We start from the raw sequence: 15944 nt of genomic DNA, 5'->3' as shown, positions 1-15944 counted from the left end.
ACATTGGAAACCAACGCCTCAGATGGTCACGTTTATACGATTGGGTGCAAAAACGTGCCGTTTATGCGCTCGTGTGAACGCACCCTAAGGTTGTATGAACAGTGCATTGCATTACATCACTTGTCTTTCTGTCTCACAGGATTACTCCTTGTACTGTGATATTGATATTGTTTGTGCCTGCATTATTCCATATTGTTCATAGAGAGTTATTGATCCTAGGATTAAGAAAGTCATAGCTAGTGATTCTATGGTAAAGGTTAACTGATTTCAATTATATTACTTATTTTCAATTATTTTTTCCACAAATAGAACTTGTATTATGTTGTAACTCCTTATGCTGCATTATATCTGCATTGCGACACCACTTACCTGCGATAATGGCTCCATAAACTGCAAGCATAAGAGCTCTGTGTAGTATACCCTTATAAGTCACAGTGACATGGAGGAGATCCAGCAGTACTGTGCAGTGTAGATGTGATTTCAGTAAATGTGAGACCGTAAATCACGTAATAGAAGAGGCAGCACATCTGTGTGAGTCTCTGCTTCTGTCACCCTTCTGCCGCTCTCGCCTCCTCTCTCTTGGGCAACATGAATCATCATCCTCCTTTACTTCCTGCTATTCAGCTCAATATCTCTCTTACTAGAGATGGACTTCACTTGACAACAGACAGTGGACAGCAAGTTAGAAGAAAGTAAGTAGTTTGTGAGTTATTACATTGGCTATCATGTATGCAAAAGTTTGTTGAATAAAGTTAGTGACCATCTAAAGTTTCTTTTTTTTCTGGGACTAAAACATTATTGGCCTGTTCTAAGACCAATTTATAGAGTTCGACTTCTAGGACCCTTTGCCAATCAGCAGAATGAAGGAGCTATCAAATGCCATCCTTTTAATGGAGCTGAGTTACTGTACTGTGCACAACTAAATTTATGGATGATATGCTGTGCCTAGTGTGGTGTGAAGGAATGGGGACAATGGTTGATGGTTTGGTGGTACAGTATCATGGAACTATTTCCCTTCACTGGTGGTAGACTACAGTATTGCTCACCAAACAGCTCCACCACAGTAGTTGAAAAAGTGCCCTGATATTATGTTGCACTAGGCTGCTTATTGCTCCCTGGGTGCATATTTTTTGTCACAGTGCATAACCCCAAATAAGTGCAGGTTGTGAATGAGGCAGGTTAACTGATGTCAATGTATCCAATACAAAAACTAAATAGAGAAAAGCACAATCCTTGATGAACGGCAACAATACAGGTTTGATCATTGTATCCCTGTTTCTTGACTTCTCTACTGCACTATTAGTTGTTCTCATGGCCCTGAATTTCTAGCCTCCTTTAGGAAGCCTTCACACTAAAAGTACTATTTCCTGTGGTCACGTGTATCCCTACTGAATAGGTCTATCAGGTAGATAAGATCTAGTGTAACCTGGGTGTAAATTTCTTCTACTCAAAAGTAGACTCTCGTCTACCTCTCATAGGCCTGGAGAACAGCAGGAAGAATTCAGGTAGTGAATTAACTCAAGTTCTAGCCAGCTAAACTACCCGTGATCCATGTATACATGCGGTTTATATAACTTTGACTCCTCCCACCTGCCTAACTCTGATTGGCTATGTGTAAAGCCCCATTTACATGCAATAATTATCACTCGAAATTCGCTCAAATTATGTCTTTTGAGGGATAATCATTGTGTGCAAATGCTTCCATCTTTCACTCTTTGGCTGAACAATGATTTTTAGGTGAGCCTAAAATCCAGAGAGAAGATGACAGGGCCTGCATGCTGTGTTCTCTGTGTTCTCCATGGGAGCAGCTGATTACATTGTATTCAGCTGACAGCCCCATGCGAGAACAAAGGAGCTAATTGCAGAGCACAGACCACCTGCTGTGTTCTGCAAGCAGCTCCTGGAGGCTGATTTATGTGCAAATGAAGCTGATAAAGTGCTAATGAGCATTTGTGCGAATTAGCACTTTATGCAAAATGATCACTGAAACTGTCAATCTTTCAATCATTTGACAGATTGTCTTTGCGTGTAAATGAGCCTTAAGTTAGCTAAAAGCTGGGCTGATTAACCCTATACCAATTGGATGAGTTGCAGCTACCTTGAGTAAATATAAAACACAGTGAGCAATGCACACTAATATACATTTTAAAATCTCTGCAAAATATTATAACACATCACATACTGTACAGTATTAAATAAAACTGGGTGTAAGACCCGCAACGTAACAAATAATATTATTGAATAAGTCCTGAAAAATCTTAAAAATGTAGCCCGCCTCTTACTATTATTTAATGAGCAAGTATAGGTATAAAATCATTGTAAGGGCATATATATGGCAGTAACATTTGCATAGATCCTGCACATAGAGCCCCTATGAGTCCATCATACATTTATTTTAAAGAATTGTCAACAGTATAGAAAGTTTCATTCATTGCAAACAATTCAACTCTTTTCTTTAAAATCATTTCTTCTGGTTTTCTTAGAATTTCCTTTTTAGGAAATGATTTCTTTCTGTCTGTGTTCTGTAATCAGTCTCTAAATGTGGGGAATGAGAAGCCGTTTAGGAAAATGGATTTCATTGGTTAATCACAGACAAAGACAAATCAGAAACTGTTGACATCAATAAAAAGGAAACAAGACAACTATATGGCTCTTTATGTGTTGTTTCATTAATTGTAAAGCCATCCATGTGTACAACAGAATGATTTGCATATAAATAGAAATTAAATTCTTAATTGAATATCTTTGTTCAAACCACTCAACCAAAAATGCAAATATATGCATGGAAAACCACTTACATTTCTATGTAAATTCTTCGTAATGTGTCCATAGAATTTCTAGTGTTTGGCAAAACTAAAACTACTAGAATAAAAATGTAACATGAACTTCCTGCTGAGCGAGCGCATGAGGAGTTTTATCTCCCCTAGATATCTTTTACCAGTGTTTCTAGTGCACATGAACTGACACTTTTTCAGATTCCTATTTTGGATCTTGCAATAGGAAAGTATCATGCATGCATGGACTGCTGAGTTGTGCTGTTTGTGGCTATGTATGTATGTGAGTCTGGGAGAAGAGGAAACAAGGAAACCTGTATCAGATAGTCATGATACTTTAGTTAAGTAAGCAAAGAGTTAAAGCATGCCTAAACTTTCAGATGACTTTTGAGAATAAGCTGAGGAATAACACTGCATCTGGCGATTATCACTGGTTTTCCCCCCTGCTGACTATCTCGTATTTTCAGTTCTCTCTGAGCTGGTTGGAGGAGCCTGGCTGCTGTTATGCTTTTATATACTGCACTAAGAGAAAACAGGATTTCTGTATCTCAACCTTGCTATAGTGCACATAACATCAGCACGGAGGACAATATTGCAGTTTTGCTTATATGCTATTGCAGTGCTGTCCATTGAGGTGGAACTAACCAAAAAGGTTTCTTTTGAAGAAGCTATAACAGAATTTACCTATTACTCAAAAACATGTTTTCTGAATATTGAATTTTATGATCTGGTTCTGAGCCGCTTATGCTTGTAGATGGATTACAGTTTGTACTTGCAATCCAAAAAAGTAGTAAACTAATAATAAGTAATACTGCTGCACATGTGATCTAATAAGTACAGATGGGTTATTATTGTATATATTTAGTTTTCTGGGGCTGGAATTGAAACTTGTATGGCATCAATTTATTCTGCAGCGCTTTCAGGTAATTTATTTATTACCCCCCACAAAGCTGGGTACTCATTTTATTGACCTTGGAAGTATGGAAAGCTGAGTCAACCGTGACCCGGCTACCTGGATTCCTGTGAGAACCACACAGGAATTGAACATGCAACCTTCAGGTCATGAGCAAGAGCTTAGGATTGCATGTTTGCTGCCTTAACACTCTGTGCTACATGGAATTCACCTTTGTTTTTAGGTTCCACAACTCTGTTTATCCACTGTTGCTTTATACATCTAAGTGTCTGCTAAGGGAATTGTTGCAGTTGCTATTAATACACTCATTATAAAAAAAAAAAATCAAGCACCTAGAAGGAGTTGACATTTCACTGCAAAACTTGGCATGCAGATACATCTCAGGGCTCAGTCCGCCCGTGTTTATGCCCGATACGGCCGCTGCACTGCAGGTGCGGACGACTCTCTGCACCGGCCAGCATCGGCGCCCGTGTGATTGAGCCCTCAGGCAGATATGCAAATAATTATCGTTAAAGGTCTCATGCCAACCATTACATGTACTGACTTTGACATCTTTTGCATCATCACCTCCCTTTATAGAGGTGTTGTGAACAACAAACTGAACAGCTACGGAGTGGAGCTAGGTAGACTTTAGCAATGAATACAGATTTATTTTGGCTACTGACAACAGTTGTATTCGTGTCTGGAGACCTCGGGGTGATTGTCTCAATCCTGCCTTTGCTGTGGAGCGGCACACTGCCCCCTGCTGGTGTGATGGTCTGAGGAAACCATCACATATGTCAGTCGGTCACCCCTAGTAGTGGTATCAGGGACAATGACAGCTCAGCGATATGTTCAGGACATCCTGCAGCCACATGTGTTCCTCTCATGGCGGCTTCCAGGAGGCATTTTCCAGCCGAATAATACTTGGCTGCACACAGCAAAGATGTCATAGGAATGTCTCCTCAACATCGCTATACTTCTGTCTGCCCGGTCACCAGATTTATCATCAATAGAACTTGTATGGGACCATATGGGACATCAACTTCGACAGCCTACGAGTTTGCACAATCTGGAGGCTCACTTAAAGCAAGTGTGGAATGATAAGTTGCACCATACCATATGGAAACTGTATGCCTCCATGCCCACTGATATTACATCTTGCATCCAAGCTAGAGGCGGCCCAACAGGTTACTGGAGCCTCCATGCCACCTGTATCACATCTTGTATCTAAGCTTAAGGCGGCCCAACAGGGTACCAGAGCCTCCAAGCCCCCCGTATCACATATTGCATTCAAGCTAGAGGCAGCCTTACAGGATACTAGAGCTTCCATGCCGCCTGTATCACATCTTGTATCCAAGCTAGAGGCAGCCCAACAGGGTACCAGAGCCTTCATGCCCACCTGTATCACATCTTGCATCCAAGCTAGAGGCGGTACAACAGCATACTATAGCCTCATAACATAAACACAGCACCAGAACCAAATTCATTATATAAATACAGCAGGAACCAGCATCAGTACATAAAAACAATATCAGAACCAAGCATGTAATGTAAATACAGTAGCATAACCAAGCAAATATATTGTGAGGGTGCCAATGGGCTGACAGTGCCACCATGAACATCAGAGAGGAGGAGAAGGAGCCAGGAGGAGGATGATTCATGCAGTTCCACAAGGCACTGCTGCACAGAGAAACAAGATCAATCCTTCCAGGCAGACCTAAGTGGGGCATTCGACCCCAGCCTCATCCATCTGGTTCCATTCCCTTTGTAATCTGGTTGTCAGCGCCCTGTGTGGTCGCACATAGCTAGGGCTGGCCATGTTCATAGGAAGCCAATTAACCTATCATCATGTTTTTGTTATGTGAAAAGAAAGTCAAGCCCACCCACTCAGATATTGGGAGAACATACCGATTTGAAGCCAGGGCTCCAGTTCTGCAATACAACACTGCTAACCACTGAGCCGTCCTCAAAAACTTAATTATACTAAGACACCATGGATCTGTCTTTGGGAACTCTTCTGTATAAGTATTCCAAACTACATATCTATGAAGTTTAGATGTGTAACCTCATGAAACCTTAGACATATTCATGAATGTGAAGTCCTCTGTTCTTCTGCTGTCATTCTGTAGCACCTTCCAACACTTCTTGCACATAACCTCTGCAGTACCTTCAAATTCTATATGATCAAAAAGCAAAAAGAAAGGCAATGCATCAGAAAGCAAGTGCTTTTGTTGAGACGATCATAGAATTTGCTGATGAGCACATGAAGCAGCCATACTCGACAAGCGACACCTCCATGTGCTGCCTTCTATCTGTGCGGTGAAGCAGTTATTTTAAGCTTGGTAAGTCTGTCACATAACCTCGGAGGCTATGTGACCTCTCCTGAGAGCAGTTCACAACGCATCCACTTTCTTCTTGCCAATCCTAGCAGACCCATATGTTAATGATGAACACAATGTAGGCGTGAAGGCGGGTTACTGACACTATGTGTTAACATTCATCAAACTCAGCTTTTCTCCCTGCAGATCAAATTGTGTGTTAAATAAGTAATGGTAGAAAAGTAACTTGTTAAATGTACTGAAAATAATTGAACCTTCACTCAGTAGACTTTAAAACCAGTCTTTTAGTGCATACTATTGACTTAATATAATGTATTAAGGGCTTCTGAATCTTTGCAATAATTTGCAGGTCCGGACTTAAGTTGGATGGTGCCCTTCTCTTGCTACCCTTCCGTGTGGTGTACTGTTATGCAGGTGTACAGATTAACATAAATTGCCTAATTGTCAGTGTCATAGAGGACTGTGTTGAAATACACCCTTTGTTTAAAAAAAAATAAAAATTCACCCCTAGAAGAAGTTGTCGTTTTGGGGCAAAACCCAGCATGCCGTTCCATCTCACGCAGATATACAAATGATGAGAGTTGGGGTGATTAGATGAACGGTATTGCCACCTGAGGCCCTAAAAGTGATCCCCTCCTTGGCTTATAAAAGGCTCTCGGAGGCTCCTTGTGTGTAGTGACCTCTTCTTCTGCTTGTGGAGAGCTTGTTGACCACTAGACATGCGTTTATGATGCCATCAAAGAGATTTCACCTGTTACCAGAGTCTGAGAAGGGGGGCATTTTTGGAAAGCGAGAATCTGGATGGCTGTATCGACTAATTGTCCGCCTCCTGGGCCACTTTAACTTGACTGTTAGGAAGTTTTGAACCAGTGGAGGCACACCACATGCAAGGACATCCTTGACAGACCACCAGTAGAGAGGATTGTCTGATCATCCGACAAGCATGAGCAGCTCCAACCATTTGGTTGTACAACATCCAGAGACAGGTGGCCCCTGTGTGTCCAATCCTACCAACTGTAATTGGACACCTGAGCAAGAATCAAAGATAGTTTTTATTTCCGTATGTTAATAATTAATGGAGCCTCCTTTGGCCGTAATGACATTGCATACTCTCCAAGGCATACTTTGTACTAATGTCTGATACACTTCAGCTGCAAACGTCTGGTGAGTTCTCTCAAAGAAAGTGGATGTTGTTCATTTTAACTGACCCGATGTCCCAAAGATGCCCAGTAGGGTTGAGGTTGGGACTCTGTACAGGCCAGTTGAATCATGGAACATCCATATTCTTAAACCTTTAGTTTCAAAGCAAAGAAACAATGAAGTGTCAAGGGCGTGATCACTTGCATAAGTTGCCAAGGAATTAGACCTGTGAATAGGATGATGATTAACCTCTTGAGACTACATGGCCTGTTTGCTGAAAGTAACAGCACTGATTGCTCAAGAAGGGTTGAGAGGGACTCGAAAGGAGAATTTAAAAAAGGCAGAATCAATGGTATGGCTTTAAACCAGTAGAGAAATAAGAAGCTGTTGGAGAACATGACAAGTACTCTTTAACCCCTTCCCACAAGAGGGCATGCATATATGCACCCCCCGAAAGCGGGACATATATGGAGTGAGCCCATGAGCCAAAGACAACTGACTTCGGCTGCAACATGTACTGCCTGTTTTACACGGACCCTGCATATTACATGTCCACATGTCCTATTCTCATCTGTGAAAAAAACAGACTAGTAGTCTTGAGCGAACTGAACCGGTACAGCCTTGTTTTGAGTCAAACTTATTAAAAGTTTGGTTTTGCATGAGCCTGAGCCAAGTTTTTAGCAAAGTTCTACCCAAAACTGGGTTTTTGGTTCGCTCAACAATCGTCCTAAACACTGTTGTCTGACACGGTCGTAAAAACCCTGTTCAACAATCTCAAAGTATTACAGGGCTGTAATGGCTTTTAGACAGTGTTATACACCAGTTTTAGGAGTATTGGTAAACTTCCGTTCAGTTCGAACTAATTCGGGCTAAACCAAACTTTTTGGCGGACCAGCCAAGCCAAACTTTTCAAGAATTTGCTCATCACTGCAGGGGAGAATAGGATATGCAATTTTTGTTTGGCATGGACCATCGCTCCATGGCCGCATAGGGGATCTTACTAGGAGGCACAGTATTTCCAATCTAGGTATGCTTTCATCTACAGCGGAAAATTCAGCTACAGCAAAACCGCACCACAATCCGCATATCTTACATGCATATTTTGATATGCGTTTGCTACGGAATTGATGCTGATTTCACTGCAAGAATTCTTCTGCAAATTGATTTCGGAATCTGCAAGTAAAACTTGGTTCAGGCTCCAGTACACGGGCGATTTTACTCCCATTTTCGCAAGCGCAGAATTGCTTGTGCAAACTGCAGACAATAGGACCCCTGATTTCAATGGGTTCCCTCACATTGAGTGCTTTAGTGTCCGCATTTTCCGTCAGGTGAAAAAATACGCAACATGCTCTATTTTTGTGCGCATCGGAGGCTCAATAGGAGTCTATGGGAGTGCGCAAATGTCATCTCCACTAAAACGCGCACGTAATTGCTAGCCCCAAGGACTAATTAGGCTGCTGAGCCAGTTCAAAACCAGCACAGTTGTCTTCCGGACCGATGTGAATGCGCCCAGCAGCATAAAAATGTACAGTAAAATGTGCAGGTTCACGCCCGAAAGCACCTAATCATCCGCCATTCAGAGCGCAATGACGTCATCCTCTCGTGAGCGTGATTATATGCATCTGCTCATGTGCAGGAGCTCTTGGTGCAGACTCTTCTCCTCCATGTAACTACCTACTCTCATAGTCTCCTAATGGGCAACAATCAACATTGTCTTGGAGAAGAAAAATGATGAACGAACAAAGGCCATATAAAAAAAACACACCTAGTAATTATATATAAAAACAACAGTCATACATTTCAGGTATATGAGAAAGAAATGAAGTATCGCCGTTCTCTGGGTTTCTTTCATGTATTGATTATATCTGTCCGTTGAATTCGTTTAATTGCATTATGGTAACGTGATGTGACAGTTGCGCTCTATTAAATGCTTTTGCGAGCTTGAACGATCCTTTTTTCATTACCTGCTCACTCCCAACGGGGACGCAAATGTGTTGGAAATAACAAAAAATATGCTTTATGCAATCAGCGCAATTTGTTTTCAACTACGAACATTAAATAGGTTTTATTATAAGAGAAATGTGATATCGTCTCTGCAATATGAAGGCGACGGAACTGACACTGCCATAGCAATAAAGGGAAGAAAATGAGTTTAACATCTCCTGCGCTTCCAGCATTCACCGGGTGTTCTGTAAGTAAGGAGTGTATATTGTAAATAGAATTGTAGCATCTCTACGGACCTCGAAGGAAGAGGAAGCGGAACGCTTGAAAAAGTGGAAGATGAAATTATTCCTACTCGTAAGAGCTAAAGACGCGCTCTGTATATTGGCTAGTATCAACTGAAGAGCAGCATTTATTTTTCATATCCCTTAAGAGCCAGCCTTTCTACGGGGAGGCAAGGCTCACCTCAAGCTACACTGAAATTTAAAGGGCTCTTCCGGTTTTACATAAGTAAAGCTGAAACACTATATGTTGAAAAGTCCTATAGCAGGGGGGTCCAAGCTTTTGGTGTCTCTGGGCCACATGGGAAGAAGACTTGTTGTCTTCGGCAATAATAAAAGTTCATAAGCAAAAAAAAAAAGAAAAAAGGTCTGTGAATAATTTTTGTGATATCCGCCTTCATAGATAAGCCACAAAGTTCTCACATAATAATGTTACTTATGCAGAAAACTGTTCAGAGGTTCTTTTGAAACCATTGAGTTGGTCCCAAGTTTGAGAAAACTAATATAGAAAATGTACGTCTAAATTAGAACGGCAATGTTTTTTGAATATTTTTATTCTTAAAGAATTTTTAAAAAAGGGCAATATATAACTAGTGGGATATTTGACATTGTATTCGAGAAACACTCTAAACAACCCCCATTGACCGGAGTCTAATTCTGCATGCGAGCCTGGATACATAAACCTGTCCAGGCTCACATGAATTTCGCGGCCACAGGCCCATTTCTGACACCAGGGGAGGGACATACAGAGTCGGCTGGCCATGATGGGACCACCATCTCTAGTCCTCACCTTGATAATGGATAGGAGCAGTCAGGACTCGGGAGGACTCTAGTTGCTTGAGTCAATCCGTCACAGAGGTGCAATTGCTGCCCGCTGCCTGGTCATCTGTATCAGCCTGTCTGTGATTGGAAACTCATAGCCTCCTGCTGCCAGGTACCGCCTGTGTCCCCACCTCCTTCAGATTCAGCCTGCGTTGGCCCCCACCAACCTGGTTGCGGTCTCTCACGCAGTGACCCTGATCGTTATGCCCCCACCCTTAATATTCATATAAGACTGCTTACCTGTCTTGCTAAGTCACCATGAGCACATGGAATGTCTGACGGTGTAAAAAATTCTCCTAAGGTTTTAAATATTTTTAAAATTTCGGGTTGGGTCGTATTAAGCCATCCTGTGTCGCCTGCAGCTCGCAGGTGGTGGGTTGGATACCCTTGTTCTGTAGCTTTCTAACATATTGGGGCACTTACAGTAATACTGAAGCATATTTCTCAATCTAGCTATGCCATTTTCCCAGCGTACAAAAGTCACAATTTTAGTGTAAGCACCAAAATTGTGACTTTTTTGCAGGTTTACGCCAGGTTTCACCACTTTTTAAGAAGTTGGCATGGCCTAGCATTAGGGACATGCCCATGCGCTGGCATAGGTTTTAATCTAGAGCACAAGAGCCCACCAGATGGCACAAATGTATTAACTCCTTAGTAACCGCCAGTACACCTTTTTACAGCGATCACTATTCTGATTAATATGTCTCTTTATGATGCATTGGAATAAGACCGACACAAGTGTCCCATGCTGATAGGAGCAGAGGCTCAGATATCTAATGACAGCCAGGTTCCAGCTCCAACGTCTGCGAGTGGAGAAATCTCTGACCCCAGCCATTCAACCCTACTGATTGCTGGGTGCTGATGGGCTGAAGATGGCTGTCCTGTATGCTGTAACATACATATGAAAAACAGCCTCCGACATAGGAGAGCTGTCCTGCATAGTGTTAAGACCCTTTTACATGCAACGATGATCGCTCAAAATTCGATCAAACGGCTGTAAGTGAGTGATAATCATTACATATAAACGTGGGCAATCGCGCACTTTTCATTTAACGATGGATTTATAGCCCGCATACAGTCCATCGTTCAGGCGCTGAGGGACTGAATGAATTTTTTGGATTTAAATCCATTTCGTTCAGTCTTTTGCATAATGCAGGATGCAGCTTTGTTTTGCTTTGTATATTCAATGAGTACTATCACCAAATTCTGGGGTACAGGGATTCTTAAATAGTAAGCCCAAATGTATCCATTCTTCAGCTAAAAGCATGAGTCTATTTATTATGCCTGGCCTCTGGTCTCCATACGTGCCAAAACTGCAACCTTTTTGTCATTTTGATAAGTAGGTGGAGCCTGGCCTTAAGAGGCATGGCCAATCAAAGTCAGTCAAATTTACTATAATCTACATCAGAAACTGGAATACTGCAAATGATAGCAAAAACCTACACCAGCTCATAGCTGCCTTGGGTTTTAAAATAGCGCATGGAAGTACCACCAGATGGAACAAATGTATTAAGAGGTTTGCTTCTCTTCATACTTTTGTTGCTCATAGACAGGCCCATTAGATGGGACGAGTGTCGAGCAAACAATGCCCGACACTCGTCCCCGCAAATACTGCTGCTACTGCATGGGAGTTAGTATCGCTGGCTCACAGCGGGGAGGCTGCAGGAGATCTCTTTCCTCCCTCTCCCCCGCCCCTCTCCATTCACTTAACATAGCGGACGTTCAGTACTGAACAGCTACTATTTACAGAGAACGCTCATTGTTCAGGATTTTATGCAGCATAAACGATGAGCTGATCGCTCAGTGTAAATAGCAGTGCTCAGTTTTGAATGGCCGCTAGGTTATGTCCATGGAGAGGGGCGGGGGAGCGAGAGGAGTGAAATTTCCTACATCCTCCCTGCACCCCTGCTGGCTACTCTGTGAGCAAGCCAGCAACAATAGCTCCCATGCAGGTGCACGGGAGCTAGTATGTGCCGGAACGAGTGTCGTACATCGTTTGCCCGACACTCGTCCCGTCTAAATGGGCCTTTACCTGCCTGTAATGTTAGTGAGATGAAGGCTGCAAAGCTTCCTCTACAGATCAGGAAGTGTCAGACGAGTATTAGGCTCTGTGCTCAGTGTGAAAATGCAGGATTTTAGGATTTTTTAGAAATACGCATTGTGACCGAAAGTAATGAAAAAGACCTCCAAAAATTATTTAAAAAATTTTAGATAAAAATGGAATTTCTATAATAATTCATTTTCTGATGACGCCTTCCCTTTAACTTCTACATCTATATTTATCTGGGGGATTTGGAGCTCTGTGTTAGGAAAAATACTAAGCTCTGTGTGCTTTAAAGATACTGCAAGAAATCTGCACAGAATTTTGGGCCTAAAAACAACATGATGATAAAAGATGGAAATTCGCTTTACGCTTATGTGCAATGATCGAGGCCTAAAGGTAAAAAAAAACAAAAGGGATCATTTAACTTCAACGCTTTCCATTAAACAAACACTACGATGTTGGATTCATTCAGGCGTGGTTTATACAATTGTAAATGTGATATCTAAAGCAACTGCTTGCAAAGACATAATTACCAATTATACAATGCAATCCAACTTGGAAAAAAAAAAAAGATACCTGATTGATCTATTCTAATTAACGTAAACTGCATCATTTAATCTTTTTCAAGAGTAACGTCATTGCTGGAGGAAAGTATCGAGTGGGATTATTGAGTTCTAAGTAAATAATGTAGAAGCAATTTAATTATGGATATAGTATAGTGGTCACGTTCTCCGAGCTATTAAAGATAACCCAAGTGAATAATTCATAACCTGTCAATCAGCTCTGTACAAATGAGGGATGGAATAATCCTCCGCAGTGCCACCTATTGGAATCAAATGGTAAATACCCTATGTGTCAATATACAAACAGGCCGTTTAACATAACTAGGATATAAGCTTGGCTTAGCTACCATCCAATAGGTGGCGCTGTAGAGGATTATTCCATCACTCATTTGCATAGCTTTTTTCCCTCAAGGAGCATTGCATCGCCTATAGGACTCCTTACACCCTTGTGGTGCTCTGCACAAGGAGAAGCATTAACACTTTGGAATCAGATATGTTTGTATGCATGCATTTATGTCATCCATTTCCTGCCCAGCTAAAACCAGCAATGTCAATGAGCATGGAAGGATGATGTCATAGAAGGGAGTCTCTAGCATTATACAGTATGAATAAGGGCCTTTTCACATTAGCATAGAATCCTAGAGTGGTAGAGTTGGAAGGGACCTCCAGGGTCATCGGGTCCAGTCCCCTGCCCAATGCAAGATTCATTAAATCATCCCAGACAGATATGTGTTCAGCCTTTGTTTGAAATCTTCCATTGAAGGAAAACTCACCACCTCCTGTGACAACCCGTTCCACTTATTGATCACCCTCACTGTCTAATATCTAATCTGTGTCTCCTCCCTTTCAGTTTCATTCATTGCTTCTAGTCTTTCCTTGTGCAGATGAGAATAGGGCTGATCCCTCTGCACTGGGACAGCCCTTCAGATATTTGTAGACAGCTATTAAGTCTCCTCTCAGCATTTTGCTTTCAATTTTGCTGATCCATTGTGGGAACAGCAAAATGGAAAGAAAACATTTCCATTTTCAAGCCCATAGAAGTGTATTGGAGCGGAAGGTCTTGAGTTTCAATCCGTTTATGTATTTTCGACCTTCATTCTATTTTTTACACTGGATTAAAAGCAGAAAATGGATCATTTTTTCATTGCATTGTACTCAATGGGAATGGAATACAACTTGAAGATAATCTGTTTTTCATTTCTGGTGGTGGTGCTGTTGATGGTTCTTCAATGAATGTGGCTCAATGGTTAGCACTGTTGCTTTGTGATGCTGGGGTCCTGGGTTCAAATCTTATCAAGGGCAACATCAACTTTGGAAAACTCAATATAGCTCTCTGACTTCCACCACAGTCAGAGGAAGACTTAAATTAAACAGCACTGAGCTAAGCACAAGGCCAGGATAAATAGCCCTGACAAAAATCTGTTTTATGTCAATATTTTGTGCTGTACAATGGGATTTGTTTGGCACTGCTGGGGTAATATTTTGTGCTGCACTGTAGTATTTATACAGCTAAAGGGTAATATGTACCCTGCATGGTGATACTTGTTTGGCTCTGCTGAGGTTGATATAAGTGCTACATGGTGGTATTTGGCACTGCATAGTAGTATTTATGTGCGGGTGAGGCCCTATCATCATGAATTGGCTGGTTGAGAAGCCCCAATCTTTTGAATTAAGCCAATATATAACGGCAGATAATGCCATCTTTGTTCCTGGGCTCCTATTCAGCTCCTAGAGTAAACCAAGTTTCTGACAAGTATATTGTGCGCTGATTTATGTGTCTCTGAGGCTTTATTCACTTGAGCTTTTTAGTGCAGCGATTTCGCCACGCTAAAATGCTTGCTGAAAATCGCGACCATCTGAAGCATCGGATTCCAATGCATTCATTCAGATGGACGATTTTGCGTGCGGAAAATCGTCCATCTTTAAAAAATAGCACATGCTCTGCCGATTCTAGTGGCCGCTTTTATGCACGGCGATATTTTTTGGCCGCAATTAGCCAATAGGAGCTGCTGACAGCCGGCAAGAGGTGGAGAGGGGGAGGGAGTTTAGTAGACTAGCTCTGCTAAGCTCCCACCCCCTCCCTTTGCCGGCAGCCAGCAAGGGACAGAGAGGGGGATAGAGAATTTAGCAGAGTTGAACTCCCTCCCCCCGGCTGACGATATTCCTGGCTGCAGTGCATCCCAGCCATCTGAATGGGTGAGAAAATGGGAGAGGCAGCCGCAACCAAGTCATGGTGGCCTCTTGTTTATGCAATTTTTGGCCGTGATGCGGGCGGCCAAAGAATCACAGTACCCGTGTGAAAAAGGCCTCATATGGACAAATGTCCTGACCTGACTACAAGTCTACTGAACTCCATGATGCTCTGGGTTCGGGTCAGTAGACCTGCGGTGGGGCTGGGACACTCATACAAATAGCAGACAATATGTTCATCTGAGACTAGTCTTAAGCACAATTTCTTTGCAGAATGCATAGCAATCCATTATCATTTTGCCATATGGAGAGGGAAATATTGTATATGGGCTGGTGGGCTTGTGTGCCAGGGCTGCTTTTAATTCCAGTCCAGCTCTGAGGTGAAACATACTACATAGTAACAAAACAGAGATTACCTCTTGATTGATCATTTTTGAGCAGATTGTGAAAAGAGACTCCAGTGATTTGTCTTATTTCTTCAATTTATAATCAGAAGACAATTTATACCTTATACTAAATAGTGTTGAGTGAATTGAACCAGTAGAACCCTGTTTCGGGTTGAATTTGGCTAAAAGTTTGGTTTGGCAAGAAGCTTAAATGAGCTTTTAGCAAATTTCTACCTGACAAAGTGTTCTACTGGTTCAGTTCGCTCAACACTAGTCCTGGGCACTGGGGTATAACACTAAGAGCCATAAAATCCCTGTATTATGCTCTCTTTGTTATTCAGGGCTTTTATGGCTCTTAGGGCTCCTTCACACAGGCGCTGCGATTTCCGGTCAGCTGCGTCACAACCGTTACAAGGCCAGAAATCGCATGAACAAGAAGCAGCTGTGACCAAGTCACGGCTGCATTTCCCATTTATACACCCATTCAGATGGCCTGGGTGAAGCGAGTGTACACTGCACTCAGAATACTGTCGGGCGGGGGGAGAGAGTTAAGCTCTGCTAAACTGCCT

This window comes from Eleutherodactylus coqui, chromosome 4 (assembly GCF_035609145.1).
Source record: "Eleutherodactylus coqui strain aEleCoq1 chromosome 4, aEleCoq1.hap1, whole genome shotgun sequence".
In the NCBI taxonomy this organism is placed as follows: Eukaryota; Metazoa; Chordata; class Amphibia; order Anura; family Eleutherodactylidae; genus Eleutherodactylus; species Eleutherodactylus coqui.
The sequence above is the reverse complement of the archived record's forward strand: the minus strand, read 5'-3'. Positions refer to the sequence as shown.